General features: G+C 40.7%; 1 long non-coding RNA gene across 3 annotated transcripts; it reads left to right on the top strand.

Moving 5' to 3' along the window:
- The first annotated feature begins 274 nt into the window (after positions 1-274).
- LOC136168604 (uncharacterized) lies at positions 275-20,577 on the top strand. Of its 3 annotated transcripts, none has more exons than XR_010663326.1 (3): positions 275-938; positions 1,272-1,409; positions 19,369-20,577. It is a non-coding gene; the product is annotated as an uncharacterized lncRNA (long non-coding RNA). The 3 variants fall into 3 exon arrangements; XR_010663328.1 differs by having other exon boundaries at positions 276-938; positions 19,392-20,577; XR_010663327.1 differs by lacking the exon at positions 19,369-20,577 and adding an exon at positions 4,254-4,643 and having other exon boundaries at positions 278-938.
- Positions 20,578-23,441: the final 2,864 nt, after the last annotated feature.

A 23,441-nucleotide genomic window follows, 5' to 3' on the forward strand; every position in this document is an offset into this window, starting at 1 on the left:
CGCCCCGGCCCCGCCTCTCTCCCCTCCTCCTCCGCCCGCCGCCCCCCTCGGCCGCGCCGCGCTCTACGCCGCCGCCGGTATCACTCCGCCCCGCAGGGAGGTTCCGGCCGCCGGGCGGGGGAGGGCGGAGGGGGGGATGCGCCGGAGAGGAGGGGGAGGGGCGGGGAAGCCCCGCTCGCCGACGGGCCGGGCAACCCCAACCGAGCGCTAATAAAGTCGCCGCAGAGGCGCGGCCGCCTCGCGGGCTTCCTTCCTAGGGGGCGCTGTGGAGCGCGGGCGGAGGCGCGCGCGCGAGGCCTCGGGACTCTTTTGCCCTCTCAGGGCGGAAGGAACGCGGTCGGCCTGAGGAAAGGGTCGTCGCTGACCGGAGGCCTCAGAGTCCAGGGAGCGGCCCCCGCCGCTTTAATCTTTTTTTGAGGGGGGAGTCGCGGTAGCGAGGCTCTCTTGAGATGCCGCGGAGGGTCGGCCGCCGGGTTTCAGGGCTTCACCGCCTGCTTGGAGGTGGAGAAGCGCGCTTGCTCGCGGTGGAGTCGGGCGGCGGAGCGGGGCGGCCTTGTGGATCCGAGGCCCGGGCGGCTGAAGGATCGGGCCCGGTCCTAACCCTCTAATCTCGGCAGTTTTTGTGGTCTACACCTCAGAACTGGGGCCTGATTTCCTGGAGAGGCTGAGGCTGCCGAAATGAGTTTCCAGTACCGAACAATGCAACTGTATATCACCAGTGTTCTGTTTTTAAAAACCGTTTTCCTCAGTCGGCCTTGTCTCACCTTTTCCTTTCTTTTGCTCGTCTTTTCTGTTTCATTGCTTAGGGGAGTGGGCGTTGTCCGTGTTGAAATAAAAACTGGGACGGGATCTTCGCCCAGTTGGCGCTTTCTCAACGCGCTGACCTGCGGTCGAGGCTTGGAGCCGAGCTCTGGAGAGGGCGGAGGCCCCGAGCGGAGGTGAGCCCAGAGCTGCAGTCTAGCGGGGTTTCCAGCCTGGCCGGCGATTTGCTCTGTAATGCTTTCCTGAATTGCGTTAGGCACGAGGAATAGGAACTGCAGTTTTCGTTCACCAGATTTGAGGATTTCTGTTGTGTGCCAGGATGCCTGGCCTTGGGGGGCTACTTAGGATTTTCTTCGTTTAAAAAAATGTTGGGTTTTTTGGGGTTTTTTTGACTCATCAATAAGTAGAAATGAGGATTTCTTGTGAACATTTAGTACGCAGATGTATGCAGATCGGTGTTTGGGGTCCACAGTAAGGCATTTGTCAAACACTCAAAATTGTCCTGGAAGGTTTCTATTATAGATCAATGCAGAATGGATCAAACCGGAAAGAAGCCTCTCTGGCCAGAAACAGTCTTCATTGGAAGAAATAACATCCCTAAAGGAGGAACGTGTAAATCAGGAATTGAGCCAAGAAAAGCCTGGGAGGTAAATATTTGTCAGGGTCCCCAGTCTAAAGGGGAAAATCTCCTGAGCAGGTACAAAAACCTGTCTGGTTCTGGTAGTAGAGGTAGTTTCATCTCTCTTCAAAACCTGATATTCCATTAAATATTTGAAGCTTAAAACTAAACCTTTTATTCTATTTCCTTTCTTAGCAAATACAGTTGTAAATGTTATATTAATTCCCATATAGTTTTTTCTGCAGGGAGAGAACATTTTGGCCAAATAAAATGAATAGCCGTTCATTTACCTTGACAGTTATATTTTTCATTGTGAATTAGCACATTGGTATTTTGGTTTTCATACAGAAGTTCTAATGATCATGATTCAGCATCTCTGGCCCTGTAACACAAAGGCCAGACCCTAAACTGAGTGAATTCACAAAGATAAATATCACTCTGAAGCTGCTTGGCCAGCCAGCTTTCTAACACCCCAGCATTCCAACACATTTCAGCCACTTTTTTTCAGAAAGGAGTTTCTGTTTGTAGATCAAGGACTAAAATATTGTGAAGGTTTGGGAACTTCTGTAACTCACTTCTGTTTATTAAAACCCTTAAAGTGGGACGAATTCACAATTTCCTTGAGTGCAGCAGGGAATACTGCATTTCTTTGGGGAGAAGAATGGGTGTTTGAGTATGGCATTTAAAAGAAGGAAAAACAAGTTTCTGTTTTGCCCCTGAAGAGAAGAGTTCTGAAGAATAATCATAGGCCTTAAAATGATATCCCAACAGTTAACAAAGACAGTATAGACAGAGAAAAGCCCTAAGAAAATTTGAGGAATGTCTGTAAAAGGGGTTAGAGGCAGAAAAAAAGAATCTGAGCAAGGAAGAAACAAGCATTAAGAAGGGATCATAAGCAATGTCAAAGGATGCAGAGTCACAAGAGGGGTTTAAGATTTGTTAACTAGAAGGCTGTTGATTATTTTGTTTGACTGCTTTTTTTTACTATATTAAAATTTTTAACTATTATTTACATTATATTTTAACCTTGGAACGGACATTACATTTTCTTAGTTACAAATTCAAAACGTCTAAAGAGATATAATTCACTGTTGTACTGGCATCCCAGTGACTGTAAAAAGGCAAGGTAATATAAGGATTAGAAAGAAATACATCAACCTGTTGTTTGGAAAAAAGCACAATAGTCTATATAAAATTCATAAAGTGTTAGTATTAATGAATTTAGCAAGTTTATACAGTCAGTATGCAAAGGTTAATTTTATATACCACTGCTAAACAGTTAAGAAATTAAATTTTTTTAAGTTTTACCATATATGAATGCATGAAAAATATTGAATAACTAGTATGTTAGTTTCCAGTGGCAGCTGTGACAAATTACCACAAGCATGATAGCTTAAAATGAATTCATCCTCTCACAGTTCTAGAAACGAAAAGTCTGAGGTTGAGGTGTCAGCCGAGCTCCCTCAAGGGGCTTGAGGGGAGAATCTGTTCCTTGCCTTTTTCAGTTTCTGTTGTCTGTTGGCATTCCTTGGCTTGAAGCCACAGTCACTATAACCTCTGTGACCATCTTCACGTTGCCTTCTCTCTGTGTGTCTAGAATTTTCCTCTTGTCTGTTATATAAGGGGCTTCCTAGGTGGTGCTAGTGGGAAAGAGCCCACCTGCAAGTGAAGAGACAAAAAGAGATGCAGGTTAGATCACTGGGTTTGGAAGATCCCCTGGAGAAAGGAATGACAACCCACTTCAATAATCTTACCTGGAGAGTTCCATGGACAGAGGACCCTGGCGGGCTACAGTCTATAGGGCCACAAAGAGTCAGACGTGACTGAAGTGATTTAGCATGCAGGCACGCTGTTACATAGAGACTGCTGGCATGTATGGCCCACCTGGATAATCCAGAATTATCTCCTTGTCTGAAGATCCTTAATCATGTCTGCAAAGATGCTTTTTCCAAATAAACATTTTAGTTTCCAAGGATTAGGCCCTAATGTCTTTGGTGCACCATCCAGCCCACTGCACCTAGGAATAAATTTTAATGAAAGAGGTATAAGAAGTCTGTACTGGAAATTGTGTTTTGATAGAAATTAGAGAAGACCCAAGTGTTAGTAACTGGATAGATAAGCGTTAGTAGCACAGATACCTGTGTTCATGGTTCAGAAGACTTAATATTGTAAAGGTGTCAGTTCTCCCCAAATGATCTATATAGATTTAGTCTAATCCCTACTAGAATCCCAGCAGATTGTGTGTGTGAGGAAATTGACAAGCTGAGCCTTAAATGTATATGGAAATTCTAAAGATCAAAAACAGCCAAGACAATCTGGAACAAAACGAAGTTGGGGGATTTATACTATCAGATGTTAGAAAGTAGACTGATGGAACTGAATAGGGTTCCCAGACAGATGCTTATGTGAACATTTTAATTTTGCAAAGGTGATGCTGTAGTGATGAGGAAAAAAAAATTGGATGTTTGAATAAATGATGCTGGGCTATTTGAATATACTTGGTGCCTACTCAACTCTGAATATTCATTAGAAGGACTGATGCTGAAGCTCCAATACTTTGGCCGCCTGATGCAAAGAGCCAACTCATTGGAAAAGACCCTGATGCTGGGAAAGCTTGAGGGCAGGAGAAGGGGTAACAGGACAAGATGGTTGGATGGCAGCACCAACTCAATGAACATGGGTTTGAGCATACTCTGGGAAATGGTGAAACACAGGGAAGCCTGGCATGCTGCAGTCCATGGGGTTGCAAAGAGTCGGACACAGCTTAGCAACTGAACAACAAACAAAATAGCTTGTGGACCTAAATGTAAAAGAAAATAGAAAATACTTAACAAGTACATATATAGCTGCCTTTACATGTTCACTTTCCTAGGGCCCAGCGGTAAAGAATCCACCTGCAATGCGTAACACAGGAGATGTGGGTTCAATCCCTGGGTCGGGAAGATCCCCTGGAGAAGAAAATGGCAACACACTCTAGTGTTCTTGCCTGGGAAATCCCATGGACAGAGGAGCCTGGCAGACTACAGTCCACAGCATCACAAGAGAGTTGGACTCAACTTAAGCCAACTTAACAATAACAGGCATCTTCAGCTTCTTTCTCAAGAGTGCATGAAAACTGTTTATCTCAAGAGATGGGGATGTCAGACTCTGAGATGAAAGGGAGACTTTATCTCTTGTGTGTTCTGTTCAAAATTGGACTCCTGCCATGTGTGTATTACTGTTTGAAGGAAATAAATGTTTAAAGAATCACTTAATAGACAAAGCACAGGTAATGATAATTACAGAACAGTAATATGAAGACAATGTAACAAGGGAAATGAAGTAAAGTTACAGCTGTTAGAAATTGGAGAACAGAATGAAAGAGGAAAGATGGAAAGGGGATAAGGGTGTTACCCTCATTTCATAAAAGGAAAAAAAATCGGGGTGGTGATTGTGGGCTTCATCTTGATTAACCAACTACACTAGGCACACAGGAAGGATCTCCACAGAGATCCTGATTTATTTGTTTCCAGGCTCATGATTGTCTATGACAACAATTTTGCTGAAGAGTTTATTGATTTGCTCTTTGGTTCTCTTTTATTTTTACTTTAGAGGTGCCTGTCTTGGAATAAATTTAACTGGAAGATAGAGTGAGGCAGCATGGCCAGAAGACTGCCCACCACTGTGCTACTCAGTGTAGGGCTGAGTCTAGTGGGCATAGTCCAAATATGTTTTCAGTGGGATAAAGGAGCTGTGGATTTTTTGTTTGTTTTTTAGAGCCACTGATCATCCCCAAGTGAGAAATTGGGGGGAAATCATATAATCTTAAGAACTGACAGGAATTTTAGAGGTCTGGTAACCCACTTTTTCTTCACCCCCTGGAATGTTTACCACTTCTGATGCTTGTCTTACAGCCTCCATTTAAACAGGTACGGAGATAGGTAACTGCATCACAAAGTGGATCATTTTGTTTTTTAAAGATGTCTGAGTCTTAGAAAATATCCTTTTTTTGGTACCCAAAGTTCAACTACATGTAAGAGAAACCCCAAATAAGAGTGTCTTAAACAAAATGAAAATTTATTTCTTTTCATGTAAAAATATCCAAAAGTAGAAAGTCCTGGGCTGAAATGACAACTGCAATGAAGTTGTCAGGCACCCAGGCTCCTTTCCCACAGCTTCACTGTTCCTAGTTTGTCACTTTCGCCCTTGCGATCCAAAGTAGCTGCTGGATGGCAAGTAATCAGGATGACACTCCTCACAGCAGGACAGGAAGAAAGGCAGAAGGGCACACCCCTTCTCTTAAGAGATTTTCAGAAAGTACCACACCACTTTTGTTGATTTATCAATAGTCAGAGTTTAGTTACATGGCCCACTAACCTCAAGGGAGGCTGGGGACCATTAAAGTGCTCTGCTAAAAATCAGGGCTCTGTAGATAAGGATCAAGGAAAAAATGAGTGTTGAAAGGGTAGCTAGCAAGCTCTGTCACACAGATCCTTTAAATATTTGTAAACAGTCATGTGCTGCTTTGGCTTTTCTTTCAGGGTAAACATCATTCTCTAACAAGTCTTCAGCGATAGGTTTTCAGGTCCTTCACCTTTCCCGTTCTCCTGTTAACATGCTCTAGTTTGTACTTAAGACACCTGCGACACTGTCAGAGGTACTTGCTGCAAAGTCAACTGGAAATACTTGGACCCCTTTTCTTTGCACCTTATTTTTATGAATCCATCCTAAAATTAGCTTTCTTGGGAATATGGTTACTAAATCTGGAATCAACTGCATTCTCCTGGCTTTTACATTTGCTATTGTTTAGCCTGGTCTCTCCCTACTTAGACTCATGTAGATTTTTTAATTTCCTTTTTTCCCCTCTCCTCCGAACCCTCCCCCCCCCCCCCCCACAATCAGTAAATGAATTTGACTCTACTGCCATTTAATTTCACCTTACTTGTTTTAGTTTACCTGAACCCTTTGAGAGCTTTTTGAGTTCTCACTTTCTTACCTAGCACATTATGTGACTTGACTGTGGACATTTGTACCTTTGTTAAGTGGAATTTCTCTTTAAGGGCAGTAACAGTGTCTTAATTTATATTCTCAACATTGGGTACAATACCTATGCACAGTGCATGTTTGTTTAATGAATGAATTTTGCTGTTAGCTGTAATGAGCATTTTCTAGAAGAATATTTTAGTTCTGGAATTGTTCATGGAAGACTGAAATTTCCATGTCTTTAAAAATTGATTGTTATCTGTCTAGGAGAATTATGTTTAAATGTGTATACATTCTTTAAAAGTAGGTGATTTAAATGGGTTTTACCAAATGTCTAAATCATACAAACATGATTTTTTAATGATTTGTTTGGCTAAATTTAAATAAGAAAGAAAAATGCTAGACAATTTAAAGTTTACATTTTAACTCTGTCCCCTGTAACTCACTCAGAAAAGAATCTTGCCTGCAGTGCAGGAGACCCAGGTTTGATCCCTGGGTCAGGAAGATTCCCTGGAGAAGGAAATGGCAACCCACTCCAGTATCCTTGCCTGGAAAATCCCGTGGACAGAGGAGCCTGGTGGGCTGCAGTCCAAGGAATCACAAAGAGTAGGGCCAACTGAACGAGTAACACACTTCCCTGATACAGAGTATCCTTTACTAAGTCATTCACTTTCTCTTGGTTTCACAAATTATAAAAGAGAATTCACAAATCAATTTTTCTTATTTAAAAAAGGTGTTTGAAAGAACACTCCTTAAAATCAGTCTATAGGGAACATTAGGATCCAAGTTGTGAGGTAATCTGTAGATCTGGGGTAAGATTAGAAGTGTCAACCTCTGAAATGGATACAAACTAACACCAGACTGATTGGTGGAAATAATTTTAGAAAGTAACTTGAAAATGTTTCAAAAACATGCTGCTCATGAGATTCAGTTCAGTTCAATTCAGTCACTCAGTCGGATGAGATTAGGGGCTCCTAAAATAAATTTTTGGAGATTGGAGATAGTAATCTAAATATAATGTATAGAATAATATGTAAACTTGGCATTTAGACATTGATAAAAACACAGTTGTTGGCACATAGTAAATATTCAGATGTTAATTATTATTATTAAATATAGAGATTAGAAATAAAGAGCTTCTCCAGAACTGACCAAGGAGATGGCAATGGGAATCTGTACAGTAGTCCCTTATTTGGATAGAAATATTCCCAGAGATAACAGTTTAAAGAAACAGTTTCCCCAAAGAATTTCAATTTATTAGTATGTAAACAATTTTTAAAGGATACCTGTCAAAAAGTCTCCCTTTTTTTTCCCTATTGATACATCTTGATCTAACTCCATTACTTTCTGTGGTAGAGTAATTTGATTCTATTTAGTGTAGGCCATATTTGTGGGACTTGCAGTAGGTATGGGACTCTCCACTCCTCATTCCCCAGACCTTTGAAGTGAGTCCAGGGAGAAAGAAGAAGGAGGAAGGCAGATTGTCTTCTTACTTCACTATTCTTAGAGTGATAACCTTCACTGTTTTGTTACTGTAGCTTCTATAACACTTGCTAGTTATACCAGCTCCAAACACTGGGGATGTTTTTGTTGGTCTTCAAGGGGCCTTTCTTTACCTCCTCTACTGTCCCTGACTGTGGGTGACTCACCCCACAGTTCTTATTCATGTAACCCTCATCTGGTAGGTAGCCACCTTAACGTGGAGTACTGAAAACATGTTAAGTATAAAATTTATAATAATGGGAGTTGAGACAATTATTAGAAATCACTCTCATTACTTCTGGGCCATGAATTGCATTTTGAAACTAAAGTGTTCTAATTATATTTGAAGCCTCTGTGAAGCCTTTACCATTTAGTAGATAGAGATGTAATAATAATGGGTAGGATAGGAAGGTACTCTGCTGCTGCTGCTGCTAAGTCACTTCAGTCGTGTCTGACTCTGTGTGACCCCATAGACAGCAGCCCACCAGGCTCCCCTGTCCCTGGGATTCTCCAGGCAAGAATACTGGAGTGGGTTGCCATTTCCTTCTCCAATGCATGAAAGTGAAAAATGAAAGAGAAGTCGCTCAGTCATGTTCAACTCTTAGCGACCCCGTGGACTGCAGCCCACCAGGCTCCTCTGTTCATGGGAGTTTCCAGGCAGGAGTTCTGGAGTGGGGTGCCATTGCCTTCTCCAGGAAGGTACTCTAGGTTGAATTAAATTGTGAAGAAAAATCTTTGTTTCCAGTATTTAATTTTATATGTGATTTAAACTAAGAATACTACAAGGAGGTGGATTGTAAACAATGGATATATGCCAGTGTGAAAACCAGGGCTTCATAGTATTAATAAATGGTTCAGACAGTAAAGAATATACCTGCAATACAGGAGGTCTGGTTTCGATCCTTGGGTTGGGAAGATCCCCTAGGGAAGGGAATGGCAACCCATTCCAGTATCCTTGCCTAGAGAATTCCATTAACAGAGGAGCCTGGTGGGCTACAGTCCATGGGGTCACAAAGAGACACAACTGAGCAAGTAACACACACATTGTGTTGATTAGAATTTGAGAAAAGTTGCTCAAAAGAAAAAGCACCAGGAAATAGTCAATTTTAGGGACCTTAAAATAAAGGCTTGTTGCTGTTAAGTCTCTGTCTCCCCAAACCCACCACACACACTTCATTTCTCGCCTCTCAGCTCTATTTTCTGTTCACCTTCATTCTTTATTGCTGCAAGCAGCCGCTCCCAAACAGGAACTTCCTTTAAGTTCATTAAATAGCAAGGAATACAAGAGAAACATGGTGCTCTTCTAGACCAGTGGCTTTCACACCTCTTGTTACCCACTACAGTATACATTATATTGGTAACCCAATACCGATGTATAAATGTGTATCAGCCAGCTGTTTCTTTGTAAATAAACAGAACATCTTAGGGACATATAAAGGCAAGCATTTCTTTCACTCGATTTTTGTGTGTTGGTCAGGGTCAGCTGATCTATGCTGGACTCAGCTGGGTGTGATGGCTGGTCTTGGCAGGGCTTGCCCATGGATCTGTGAGTTGGTTGGTGGTTAGCTGATACAGACTGATCCTGGCTGGGGGGATCTAGCTTGGGTGACTCTGCCCCATGTATCTCTCCTATTATTGATACTTGTGGACCTGCCTGAGCATATTTTTCTTAGGAAAATGGCAGAGGTACAAAATAGTAAGCCCAGTTGCACAAAAATTCTTCAAACCTTTGGTCATGTCATGTAACATTCCATTGGCTAGAGCAAGTCAATGGCAAGTCCCAAGTCAAAGAAAAGTATACTCACAGAGATAAGGGGAATAAATATTTTTGAATAATTATCAGAAATATGTAAATATAACAATCAAAGGCACATGTGTAACCTAGAAGAATAATGTAGATGAAGCTATTTGCATGATAAGAATAGAAACTGAGATTGGATGTGGACATGGGTGGTAGGGAGAAAAGAAGGGGTTGAATGACCTGGGAGATTCAGTTCAGTTGCTCAGTTGTGTCTGCCACCCCACGGACTGCAACAATCCAGGCTTCCCTGTCCATCACCAACTTCCGGAGCTTGCTCAAACTCATGTCCGTCAAGTCAGTGATGCCATCCAACCATCTCATCCTCTGTCGTCCCCTTCTCCTGCCTTCAGTCTTTCCCACAGGGTTTTTTGCAGTGAGTCAGTTCTTTGCATCAGGTGGCCAAAGTAGTGAATATTCAGGACTGATTTTCTTTAGGATGGACTGGTTTGATCTTGGAGTCCAAGGAACTCTCAAGAGGCTTCTCCAACACCACAATTCAAACGCATCAGTTTTTCAGCACTTAGCTTTCTTGATGGTCCAACACTCAACATCCATACATGACTACTGGAAGTACCAGAACTTTGACTAGGCGGACCCTTGTCGGCAAAGTAGTGTCTCCGCTTTTTAATATGCTGTTTAGATTGGTCATAGCTTTTCTTCCAAGGAGCAAGCGGTTTTTGATTTCACGGCTGCAGTCACCATCTGCAGTGATTTTGGAGCACAAGAAAATAAAGTCTCTCACTGTTTCCGTTGTTTCCCCATCTATTTGTCATGAAGTGATAGGACCAGATGCCATGATCTTAGTTTTTTGAATGCTGAGTTTTAAGCCAGATTTTTCACTCTCTTTCACTTTCATCAAGAGGCTCTTTATTTAGTTCTTCTTTGCTTTCTGCCATAAGGTGGTATCATCTACATATCTGAGGTTATTGATATTTCTCCCAGCAATCTTGATTCCAGCTTGTGCTTTATCCAGCCCGGCATTTTGCATGATGTACTCTGCATATAAGTTAGATAAGCAAGGTGACAATATACCGCTTTGACGTACTCCTTTCCCAATTTGGAACCAGTCTGTTGTTTCATGTCCAGTTCTGTTGCTTCTTGACCTGCATATAGATTTCTTAAGAGGTAGGTCAGGTGGTCTGGTATTCCCATCTCTTTAAGAATTTTCCAGAGTTTGTTGTGATCTATACAGTCAAAGGCTGTGATCAATAAGTAGAAGTAGATGCTTTTCTGGAATTCTTTTTGTTTTTTCAATGGTCCAACAGATGTTGGCAATTTGATCTCTGATTCCTTTGCCTTTTCTAAATCCAGCTTGAACATCAGGAAGTTCACGGTTCACCTACTGTGAAAGCCTTGCTAGAAAAATTTTGAGCATTACTTTGCTGCCGTGTGAGATGAGTGTAATAGTGCGATAGTTTGAACAGTCTTTGAGGCATTGCCTTTCTTTGGGATTGGAATGAAAACTGACCTTTTCCAGTCCTGTGGCCACTGCCGAGTTTTCCAAATTTGCTGGCTACTGAATGCAGCACTTTAACAGCATCATCTTTTAGGATTTTAAATAGCTCAGCTGGAATTCCATCGCCTCCACTAGCTTTGTAGTGATGCTTCCTAAGGTCCACTTGATTTCACATTCCAGGATGTCTGGCTCTAGGTGAGTGATCACACCATCATGGTTATCTGGATCATGAAGATCTTTTTTGTACAGTTCTTCTGTGTATTCTTGCCACCTCTTCTTAATATCTTCTGCTTCTGTTAGGTCTGTACCATTTCTGTCCTTTATTGTGCCCATCTTTGCATGAAATGTTCCCTTGGTATCTCTGATTTTCTTGAAGAGATCGCTAGTCTTTCCCATTCTGTTGTTTTCCTCTATTTCTTTGCATTGATCACTGAGGAAGGCTTTCTTATCTCTCCTTGCTATTCTTTGGATCTCTGCATTCAAATGGGTATATCTTTCCTTTTATTCTTTGCCTTTAGCCTCTCTTCTTTTCACAGCTATTTGTAAGGCCTCCTCAACCATTTTGCCTTTTTGCATTTCTTTTTCTTAGGGATAGTCTTGATCACTGCCTCCTGTACAATGTCATAAACCTCCATCCATAGTTCTTCAGGCACTCTGTCTATCAGATCTAATACTTTGAATCTATTTGTCACTTCCACTGTATAATCATAAGGGATTTGATTAGATCATACCTGAATGGTCTAGTGGTTTTCCCTACTTCCTTCAATTTAAGTCTGAATTTTGCAACAAGGAATTCATGATCTGAGCCACAGTCAGCTCCTGGTCTTGTTTTTGCTAACTGTAGAGGGTTTCTCCATCGTTGGCTGCAAAGAATATAATCAGTCTGATTTCAGTATGGACCATGGGTGTTTACTATGACCAGTGCGTTCTCTTGGCAAAAATCTGTTAGCCTTCTTCTTGCTTCATTTTGTACTGCAAGGGCAAATTTGCCTGATACTCCATGTATCTCTTGACCTCCTACTTTTCACTTCTTGGCCTTTTGGCTAAGATCAAGTGTACTGGGAGATTAGGTTTTACATGTATATGCTACCATGTGTGAAACAGCTAGTGGGAAGCTACTGTATAGTGCAGGGAGCTGAGCTTGATGCTCTGTGATAACCCAGACAGGTGGGGTGGGATGGGGCAGTGAGGAGAGATGCAAGAGGGAGGGGATGTATGTATACATAAAGCTGATTCACTTCAGTGTACAGCAGAAATGAACACAACTTTGTAAGAAACTATGCCTCAATTTATAAAAAAGTTCCACAAAACAATTCTTACCCAGAAGTTTCAGTCAAGATCTGTAGTTTGATAAACATTGTTCTAGACCAGACCAGGGATCCTCAACCTCCAGGATCTAATGCCTGATGATCTGAGGTGGAGCTGATTTAATAATAGAAGTATAGTGCACAATAAATGTAATGCAATTGAATCATCCCCAAACCATCCCTGCCTTTTTCCCCCAAGGTCCATGGAGAAACTGTCTTCCACAAAGTTGGTCACTGGTGCCAAAAAGGTTGGGGCCACTGCCCTAGACAGATATTCATTCAGACATACATGGTCTGTGTCTTAGAAGCATAATCTGAACACCAAACTGAGCTAATTCTGACGGCTCTCTCTCCAGCCTCACTTGGCTGGGGTAGTATATTTGCGTGGATGTGTGGAGAGATTTGCATTATTGTCACTCCAATCCATGTTACTCGTTGTGTAGTCCACAAACTAGTCTCCTGACTGGTGCCAGTCCACACACTGTTCATTACCAACCAGATCGTAACTATAGTGAGGTAAGGTGCTAGAATATAAACGAGCACACTGTTTCTTTCATTGAGAAAGTCTTACTTAAAAAATAAAAGAAGTCAGCTGAATGAAACTGCATGCTTATTAAGGTATTGGGTTGGCCAAAAAGTTCATTCAGGTTTTTCTGCAAGTTCTTGTGGAAGAACCAGAACGTTTGGCCAACCCAATAATTGCTTTACATTTTGATGAAAGTTCCTTATCTCAATCTCTGATCAGTAACAAGCATTTCACAGACCAGTATTACCCAAGGAAAACCTAGCATCTTCTTAGCAGAAGTGAAGTGATAGTCACTTAGTCGTGTCTGACTCTGACCCCATGGACTATACAGTCCATGGAATTCTCCAGGCTAGAATACTGGAGTGGGTAGCCTTTCCCTTCTCCACAGGATCTTCCCAACCTAGGAATCGAACCCAGGTCTCCCACATTGTAGGCGGATTCTTTACCAGCTGAGCCCCAAGGGAAGTCCAATATTCTTCTAAACAGGAATCTCAGTAAAATATTAATAGTAATCTGTATCTGAGACAAAGGGGATGTTTTGGAGAAGTAGATTTCTTAAGCATTTCAAACATATTGTAGGGGAAGAAACCATTAATGAGAAAGGAAAAGAAGAAACAAAAGCAGAGAGGGATTAACTGATGGAGCAAGACTTTGGAGATGAAGCAAGAAGGACAAGGTGGCCGGATTGGTCTTAACCAAGAGGTAGTACTCCTTATCCTCTGAAACTAGAGAAAGCTAAAACAGAGATACTTGTACAGTAAGTTTGCAGGAGTGGTGGTTGGACGTTTGGGGTATTCCATGAAGGTATCATTCTTACCTGTGAAGTAAGGCTCAAGGTCATCTGCTGAGATGGCATCTTGTTACTGCCATTTTGGAATTGGGGTATTTGAATTAAACTCAGTTTATTTAACTATTTATTTAACTAACTATTTAACTATTAAGACTTTTGTTCTACTTTATTCTATTTACTTTATGAACATTTTACTTTCCACAACATATGCCTTTTAAATTAATTTCCTTAATGTTTTGTTATGAAAATTATCAAACGTACATAAAAGTGGAAAGAATTACACAGGGAGAATTAATTTACCTACCTTTTGGATTCTACAATTTATTTTTATGTCATGTCAATTTCAGTTTGAGGCCAGTCTGAAAATGGTATAATTATTATTTTTTTTGAAATGGTATAGTTATTATTTTGATTACTGAAGTTAGTATTAATAAATACTCGTGAAGACTTACAGAGAGAATCATTTCAAATTCAACAGATCAGGTATGTATGTTCTTGGCTTCTATTTTAATTGGGATTCTTCCAAGAAGATACAGATGGATCAATCTATCTATCTAGGCTTCCCTGGTGGCTCAGTTATTAAAGAATCTGCCTGCAGTGCAGGATTCCGCCTGCAATGGAGGAGACCCAGGTTCAATCCTGGGTCAGGAAGATCCCCTGGGTAAGGAAATGGCAACCCACTCCAGTATTCTTTCCTGGGAAATCCCATGGACAGAGGAGCCTAGTGCACTACAGTCCATGGCATCACAAGAGTCGGACACCACCATCTATCTATTTACATAGGCTCCTGTGATAATAGAAGCTGGAAAGTCCCAAGATCTGGAGGGTGAGTTGGCAAGCTGGAGACCCAGGAGGGTAAGTGGTATAGTTCTAGTCCAAAGAGCCAGTGATTCAGCTCAAGTCTGAAGGCGGGGAAAAGGCTAATGTCCCATTTCAAAGGCATCATGCAGGAGGAATTCTCTCACTTGGGAGAGGTTCAGCATTTTTGTTGTATTCAGGTCTTCAGCAGGTTGGGTGAGACCCCCTCACATTAGGGAGAACAACCTACTAAGGCTAAGGCTTTAAGTGTTAATCTCATCCAAAAATACTTTCACAGTAATACCCAAATAATGATTGACCAAGTATCTGGGTACTCTCTGGACCAGTTGACACATGAAAAATCATCACAGTCTCTCTATGCTGTGTATTCCTAAGAGAATCATAATCAACCCCAAACTACCTCTCAGGCTGCTGCTTTCCCACACTCCCTGAAGAAAAATTATTGTAGCACTCTTGTTTCTGGAAGATATGGCGTATTTGCTTTGTAAGTTTTGTGAACCCACCACTGAATAGCCTTAGGAGTTTAACACCTCACTGTGAATAATACTATTTTAAACAAGAGTCTTATGTAAACATATATAATTTTTTCTACATACACACATAAAACTCTAATTTCTGTGGAAGAGAATAAGCTAAATATACATACAATTATTTTAACCAGCCAAATGTTTTAAATTTTTAACTTTCTTATAAGTCAAAAGTTGTGTTTTAAGGTCTTAAGTTGTTTTCAGACTAACTCAGTCTTCATATTTTTCTTCCTATTTATTAATAAAGCAGAAATGGCTTTCCTTGTTCTTAGATTTTTTTTTCTACTTTTTCATTTTCTTAGTTTGAAGTAGCAAGTGACAAAGTATGTTCTATAAATTTGGAGGCTTTAAAATGTGTTCCGTCATAATTCCACAAACATTTATGCATCATAATTATGAGCTGTTTGGAACACAAAGATGAATAATGCATAGTCTATGGCCTTAAGAGGCTCATGATATTGTAAGAGAAAGAGACTGACCAAAAACATAATTCCAGAATGTCAGGGGTTAGAAGGCCTCTGTCTAGTCTCACACCCCTTTGCCTCTTTACTGGAGGAGTAGACACAAAAACCTGTAACCAGTTGGACAAATGATAATGAATGGTGTAACCAGTAAGAAAACACTCACAAAGGTGACACTCACCTTTTTGAATCTATCTGGGTCTGAGCCCAGTTCCAGATAATTATGCCACTGGGCAAACTGCTGCCCTAGTGATTGACTGGCACCAGCCTCAGTATGACCCTCTACACCTCCTGACAATCCCGTTTTTTAAAGTCAGCTCATTTTCAACAAGAACTATTTCAAGTTTTCTCCATCATTTTCACTTCTCCACTACTAGGCTCTCTTTATTCTTCATAGATGACCTTTCTCTTAACCTCAACCCCATCCTTAGCCACAAGCCATCAAACACACTGCCACCAGTTGTAACCCAAGCCTCCATCACCCCTTCTTTGGCAGAGGTCAGTGTAGGGATCGTGAGGAAGATCCAGTTGCATACTTCCCCTAAGCTGCCCACTCAGTATCTCCTAGGCTCCCATCCTTTCCTCTGATCAGCTGTGTGTAACTGCTGTTTGCGCTGCTGGTCACTGGGAGAGTATCCAGGACACTGTGTCCTTCAGAGAAGAGGGGTTGAAGTAGACTACCACTTCAGTTTGCCCAAGATCACAGACTGAAGATATGTGAATCTCTTTACTGCTGGGTTGGGCTGGTTTTAAAAGTGGAGTTAACAACTTTGGAGTGTGAAAGTCACTCAGTTGTGTCCGCCCCTTTGCGACTCCAAGTACTATATAGTCCGTGGAATTCTCCAGGCTAGACTACTGGAGTCGCTGGCCTTTCCCTTCTCCAGGGGATCTTCTCAACCCAGGGATCGAACCCAGGTCTCCCGCATTGCAGGCAGATTCTTCACCAGCTGAGCCACAAGACAACATTGGAGAGTGAAGACCAAAAGCCCTGAACTGTATAACCCTCTTCCTGAATCCAGAGGAAAACTACTTGTAGCAAACACTGTTAGTATTCTGCCTCACAACCCCTTGGCTCTCTCTCCTCAGTTCAGCACAAATACAGTTTCCACACAGAGAGTTTCTTACCTCCAGCTCCATGTCTCCTTTGTCTGAAGTCTCTCTTTGGCCCCAGGGGAGCTTGTTCTCTTATAGGCAGGTGCAGCACACAAGTGTGGAGGGGGAATTACCGCTGGTCACGATCTTTAACCAGTTGTGGATAGAGTGGGTGATTTAATGTCCCAGCCTCCTCACCACCAGTGGGACAATAGGTGTGTTCTGCATGGTTTCTCAGAGGATTCTCAGTGGGTTGAACCCTCAGTGGAACCCTTCCAGCTCATTACTCACCTACTTGTTAACCCTGCTCGGTAAAGCACACTTCCTGACTTTTCTCCTCCCCCTGTCTCACCTTTCACATTTCCTCATCTGTGCTTCTTAGGGTCACTGCTGTACCCACATCCTCAGCTCATCTTTGCAATTACTGCGGCCTCCACCAGTACTGTGAGAGCAGTGTTGTGAGAGACCCTGACCTAGAGGACCCAGCTAAGCCACGCTCTGACTCCTGACCCATGTGAACTGTGAGATGATACATATTATATGAAATAATCTATTGTCGAACAACAGTAACTCTCTGGGACAGTAAATCTTAAAACCTTAAAGAAGAAGGGCATACTTTAGGATTTGAGGTAGGCTACCTAGGATTTGAAGTGGGCTACCTTCCATAACCCACCCTTCTAGGAATCAGTCATTTTAAATTGTAGAATATTTAATTCCTTTTATACTTTCTCTTTGGGAGCATGCAGAGTTCCTGTCTTAGTTAAACAGAGACCATGAAAACGATGGTTTTAAGTAGTTTCTTTCAAAAAGAAGACTTGTCCTATTTTTATGGTTGTGTGATCACCTCTTCCTGTCTTTAAAATATTCATTCATTTATTTAACAATTGTTAAATGAGAACCAGCTACTGTGTGCACTATATCTTCTGCCTGAGATTGAGGTTACAAGGATCAACTAGACCTGTATTTAGTGATAGTCTCTTTAAGTGCCCAAGGCTGTTATATACAGGCCACACTAGGATATGTCTCAGTAGCTATGGAAACATGGAGGTGGGTCCTGTAAAACTTTCTGAAGGACCTGGTTTCTGAATTGAGTCCTAAAGAACAGGCAGTACACACCCAGATGGCATAAATAGGGAGTCCTGGGCAAGAGAGGAACAGCATGTGCCAAGGCCCAGGATCTCATCTGTGGGTTATTCTAGTTCATCTTTTCTGTGTTTCTAATGTCTGTTTTTCCATTTGGCCCCTTCTACAAACATCTTAATGTTTCTTATATTCAAGAACAATGCAAAAAATAATCCCTCCCTCAGCATTGTGGCCTCAGGCTGCTTCTCTGTCTTCTTCCTTCTCAATGTAGTTACGCTCCTTGAGAGAATATAGGACCTACATCAAGTCCTGAAATGCCAGGCTAGATGAATCACAAGCTGGAATCAAGATTTCTGAGAGAAATGCCAACAACCTCAGATACGCAAACACTCTAATATCAGAAAGTGAAGAGAAACTAAAGAACCGCTTGATGAGGGTAAAAAAGGAGAGTGAAAAAGTTGGCTTAAAACTCAACATTCAAAAAACCAAGACCCTGGCATCCAGTCCCATCACCATGGCAAATAGAAGCAGTGACAGATTTTATTTTCTTGGGCTCTAAAACCACTGTGGATGGTGACTGCAGGCATGAAATTAAAAGTCACTTGCTCCTTGAAAGGAAAGCTATGATAAACTTAGCATATTAAAAAGCAGAGGCATCACTTTGCCAACAAAGGTCTGTGTAGTCGAAGCCATGATTTTTCCAGTAGTCATGTACAGATGTGAGAGTTGGACCATAAAGAAGGCTGAGTGCCAAAGAATTAATGCTTTTGAATTGTGGTTCTGGAGAAGACGCTTGAGAGACCTTTGGACAGCAAGATCAAACCAGTCAATCCTAAAGGAGATTGCACCTGAATATTCATTGGAAGGACTGATGCTGAAGCTGAAGCTCCATTACTTTAGCCACCAGATGTGAAGACCTGATTTATTGGAAAAGACTCTGATGCTGGGAAAGATTGAAAGCAAAAAGAAGAAGGCAGAGGATGAGATGGTTAGATAACAGCACCAACTCAATAGACATGAATTTGAGCAAGCTCTGGGAGTTAGTGGAGGACAGAGGAACTTGGCATGCTGCAGTCCATGGGGTCACAAAGAGTTGGACTTGACTTAGCAACTGAACAAGTCCCTTGACCTCCCATTCCATCCTTAAGCTGAGGACCCAGGGGACCTCCATGGGAAAGGGGTTACAAGTGAAAAAATAACAAATGGTAATTCTGGAAGGTAAAGGATAATGGGAACACAAAAATTCATCCTATACGGGTTCAAATGAAAGTCCTGAGAGCTTTGGTAATAAATAAAGACGATTTTTGATGTGTCCCAGGCATTTGGGATAAAGAAAGTGGATTTTGATGGAAGTTTTAAGTAAGTATTTCTCCTTGGGGATTTTCTTCAGAGGGTATAGTAAAGATCTGAATCTCTATTTGAACTACTTCAGGTTGCTGGATTTATAGTTCTTTTAATGCCAGGACTGAACTACATGTCTGCCTTGGATTCTGTGGATTACATTTCACTTTTAAGCTAGTAAATGGAATATCTTTTTCTTTTTTTTCTTTAATTTTAGTGTTTCATATACTGTGATATTTTTTGTTGGAATAAAACCATTATTCTAAAAATTTCTACGATTTGAGTTATTTACATATTATATTGCATTACAGTTTCTAATCAAACTGTTTTACTTACTTAGATGAACTTCTTCTCTGTCTCCAGAATTCTTAAGAGGAAGAATTAATGAGAATTGAAAGGAGAAGCTTCTACTGGAAGGATAATATTTGAGTTTTAGGCACTTCTGAACAAATAGAATATGAAAATGCCGGTGCTGAAACTAATGAAGAAACTCTGCGTGGAAGCTCCCCGTGAAGCTAAAGAAGTCAAGAGAGACGTGTGATATCTCTTCTGAAAGAATTAGAACTCAGCTTGGTGTCAGTAAAAAGACTGCAACCCATGGAGACAATAGTGATTAAAAATATGTCCTCAAAGTCAGCAAGAGACAGAGAGACAGAGACAGAGATCGTTTGAAGATGGAGTAAAAAGGAAATGCTTGGAGTTAGCTAATAACAATGATATCATCTTCCAACTAGTTTAGAATCAGAGCTTTTTCAGCAACTGAAAAAATGTATACAAAAATAAGTTCACTGTCTAATAAAGACCAATTGACACACTTAAAGAGATGTCTTTCTTTTAAATTACATGTCGACTTCTATTTATCATCATTAGTTACATTTTCTTTATTTCATATGGTGTTTATGTTGGTTTGTTTGTAACACTTTGTTTTACCTGCCAGCAACTGATATTAGTAATGATTTATTTTTTAAATTTTGTAATTTTTCATTTTCCTTAATGTATGATTTTAAAATTTAAAATACATCAAATACCTAGTCTTACATTTTAATTTTATGGATTAAAAAGTTTCAAAATAGAAAATACTAGTACTTTAGTTACTATTTAAATCAAATATTCCAATTCTGCTGTTATTCCTGTCCTCTGGTGTTATGATAACTTTTTCTTTAAGATGCAGTTCTCTCATAAGATCATCTCTGATTCCACCCCAGGGAAATTGAGTTTATTCCCCAGAGTAGGTTGTGCAGACTTGGTGATAATAATCAGAACATTTTACTGTAATGATGTATTTGTCTGTCTCCTTTTATTGTGTCACAAAATCCTTGAATATTTATAAAACAGGAAGCAATTTTATTAATTATAATGAAGGAATACTCCTTTCAGGCTTGCCGAGGGGTTTGTTTAGTGTGGGGAAGAACTTGAAAGCTGCACCAGCTCTGGATATTACAATGAAATTGAGCTGTGGACACTTCCAGGGACAGATTGTGCTTCCTGAAGATACAGCCAGTCAGCTAACTCTGCCATATTTCCCCTTAACTGCAACCATGTCTAAAACTGAGGACCATCTGTGCTTTGTAATAAAAAAACTATTGTCTTTATGCCTTGATAATAATTTTGAAATTTAATATATCTGAAGTTTGTACTTATAAAAATTATTTTAAATTATATTTGAAACTCATTTAAAATGGAAAAACTCATTTTGATTATTTTCTTATTATCTAACTTGTTAAGCAGCTTAGTCACAAACAAAATAAGATGATGTATATGAAAACAAAATGTAAATTGTAAGATGTTGCACAAAATAATCTTAAAAGCTACAGTTAAAGACAGGAAATGTCCTCTTCTCTCCCCCAGAGGGAATCATCCTAAATCTGTGAACCTTTCTTGATAGGTTTTTGTTTCCAACCATATATATTCTTGATACTGTTTTTTGAAACCCCATCAAACTGCAGGCGGAAATATAGCCCTACACTGACCCTTTAGATCACACTTGTCCTCATACTAGACAGGACACATTGCCAAGGCCTGCTTCAGGCTGCCCTGTGCCTGACTTAGAAGTCTAATCTTTAGAGAGGTGGACTGTTCTTTTGCTCATTTACATTTTCCACATTGTAGCCTTAAGCTCAAGCTTGCAACTTTTCTTTGTAACTTTTCTCTGAAATCACCAAAAAAGTTAGCTTCAAAATTATTTAAATAATAGTGGCTTATTTGGCCCTTTCCTCTCACCACCAAAAGAAACTTGGAAGGTTTTAATGTTGGGAAAAGCTACATTTCATTCATGTGAATGATTGCCTTACTACTCAGCAGGCAAAATTAGTTCTCAGAGAAGTCCACTATCTACAGACTTCTAAGTAGCTTATTTGTATCAGGATCTTAAAGAGGGTGTTAGACTTAGTTACTTCAAAATTCCTTTCCTATAGCAGATGCTACTAAATTGGCACCATTATTGCATCCAATCTTGGAGCATCCCACTTAATAGTGATTTACTGTATTCTTGTTCCACTCACACTCTCTACACAATCTTGGAGAATAATAACATTTATCTGAATAATGAACAGTTGAGGGGAATAGCATTTGTGTGAATAATAGCTGAATAAAGAACAACTGAAGGAGAGTTTTTATTTTTGCATCATGCTAAATATTGGGGAGGGAGTTTACGCAGATCTCTTGAGCTCCATAAAAATGAATAATTCAAATTCATATTGATGAATTCCCTTGCTTAAAGTTTTTCCATGATAAATATGGATTGTATTATAGGTTGTTTATTTAATAGCAAATATTTATTGAATGCTTACTATGTGCAAGATACTGTTCTTAGTATATATCCCTGTTCTTGTGGAGCTTACATTTTAGAAAGAAGATACAATGAACAATGAGCAAATTAAAAAATATGTGCAAAATACTACATATATTACATGTATATGTATATACATTATAGTGTATTATACTGCAAAACATAGTGTTGTTTTATATTGCATTAGAAGGTGATACATGCTGTAGAAGAAATTTTTAAAATACGGCCATGATAAGGGGCGTTGAGAGTTCTAGAAGTGAGTAGTTTGCAATTTTAAGTAGGATATTCACAGTGGGTCTAGAGAATTCATTAAATTTTAGAAGATCTAAAGGAGTGAGCCAAGAAAGAACATTTCTAGCAGAGGAAACAAACAGCTTTTAGAAAGGCCCTAAGATGATTGCATTTTCAAGGGAGAGCAAGGGATTCAGGATGGCTTGAATGGAGAGTGAGAGGCAGATAATAAGAGAGGAGGTCAAAGAATAGGGTAAGGAGTAGTTCTGGCAGTGGAACAGGATCCTGGAGAAATGTGTGTGTGTGTGTGGGGGGGGGGGGGTGTGGGAGGTCCGTGGTTGATAAAGACTTTGTCCTGTTTACTCTGATTGACATAGGGGAGCACTGGAGGATTTTGATTGAAGGAGTGATGTGAGCAGGCCCTTGTTTAAAAAGGCCATAGTGGTTTCTGTGTTGAGCATAGACCATAGGCCTATAGGAAGATCCTGCAGTGATCCAAGGAAAAGCTGGTGGTGGCTCAGATCAGGATGGCAGCAGTGGAGGTGGTGAACAATGGTTAGATCCTGAAAATGTCTTGAAGACAGAGACAACATGATTGGCTGATGGACTGGTTGTGGAACATGACAGAGGCAGCAGAATCAAAAATAATTCCAAAGTGTTTATCTGAGCAATTGAAAACATGAAGGTGTTACTGAGTTTGGAGAGGCTAGAGGTGATGCAGGTTTGGGGAAGAAAATTCAAGTGTTCAGTTTTGTTCTTACTAAACGTAACTATCTATTAGATACTCAGGTTGAGATGTTAGGTGTACAAGTCTGGAGAGATGGCTAGTCTGGATATATAAGTTTGAGAGGAGGACATAGGTTTAATTTATAGGGCTCAATGCAAAATGAAAGGGAGAGCCTTTTGTTAAATAATTACTAAGAATTTTCAAGATTGTGACAACAGAGCATTAGCCAAGTGTGGGGTGCTCCTGAGGGGGGCACAGGCTGCAAGTCCATAGAATTGGCCTTGTACCGGCATTATGGGCATATGTACATGATAATTAAAGCCATGAGGTTGGATGAGATCATCAAAGGAAAGAACATGATGGAGAAGAGGACCAGACACTGACTCCTGGGGCATCCTGGAATGAAGAGATTCAAGAGATGAGGAGGAGCCAGCCAAGGAAACAGAGGTAGGAGGAGAGCCTCGATGTGTCCTGTCCTAGAAGCCAAGAGAGCAGATAAGAAGGGGGTGATCAGCTGCATTAAATGCTGCTGGACGGTTGAATGACATGAGGACAGGGAACTGATCACTGGATTTAGCAACTTAAAAACTTTCAGCAACAATACATAATAATTTTTTAATTAAGCTAGGCTTCTCAGGTGCTCAGTGGTAAAGAATCTGCCTGCCAA

The sequence above is a fragment of the Muntiacus reevesi genome, chromosome 5 (assembly GCF_963930625.1).
Source record: "Muntiacus reevesi chromosome 5, mMunRee1.1, whole genome shotgun sequence".
NCBI classification, from domain to species: domain Eukaryota; kingdom Metazoa; phylum Chordata; class Mammalia; order Artiodactyla; family Cervidae; genus Muntiacus; species Muntiacus reevesi.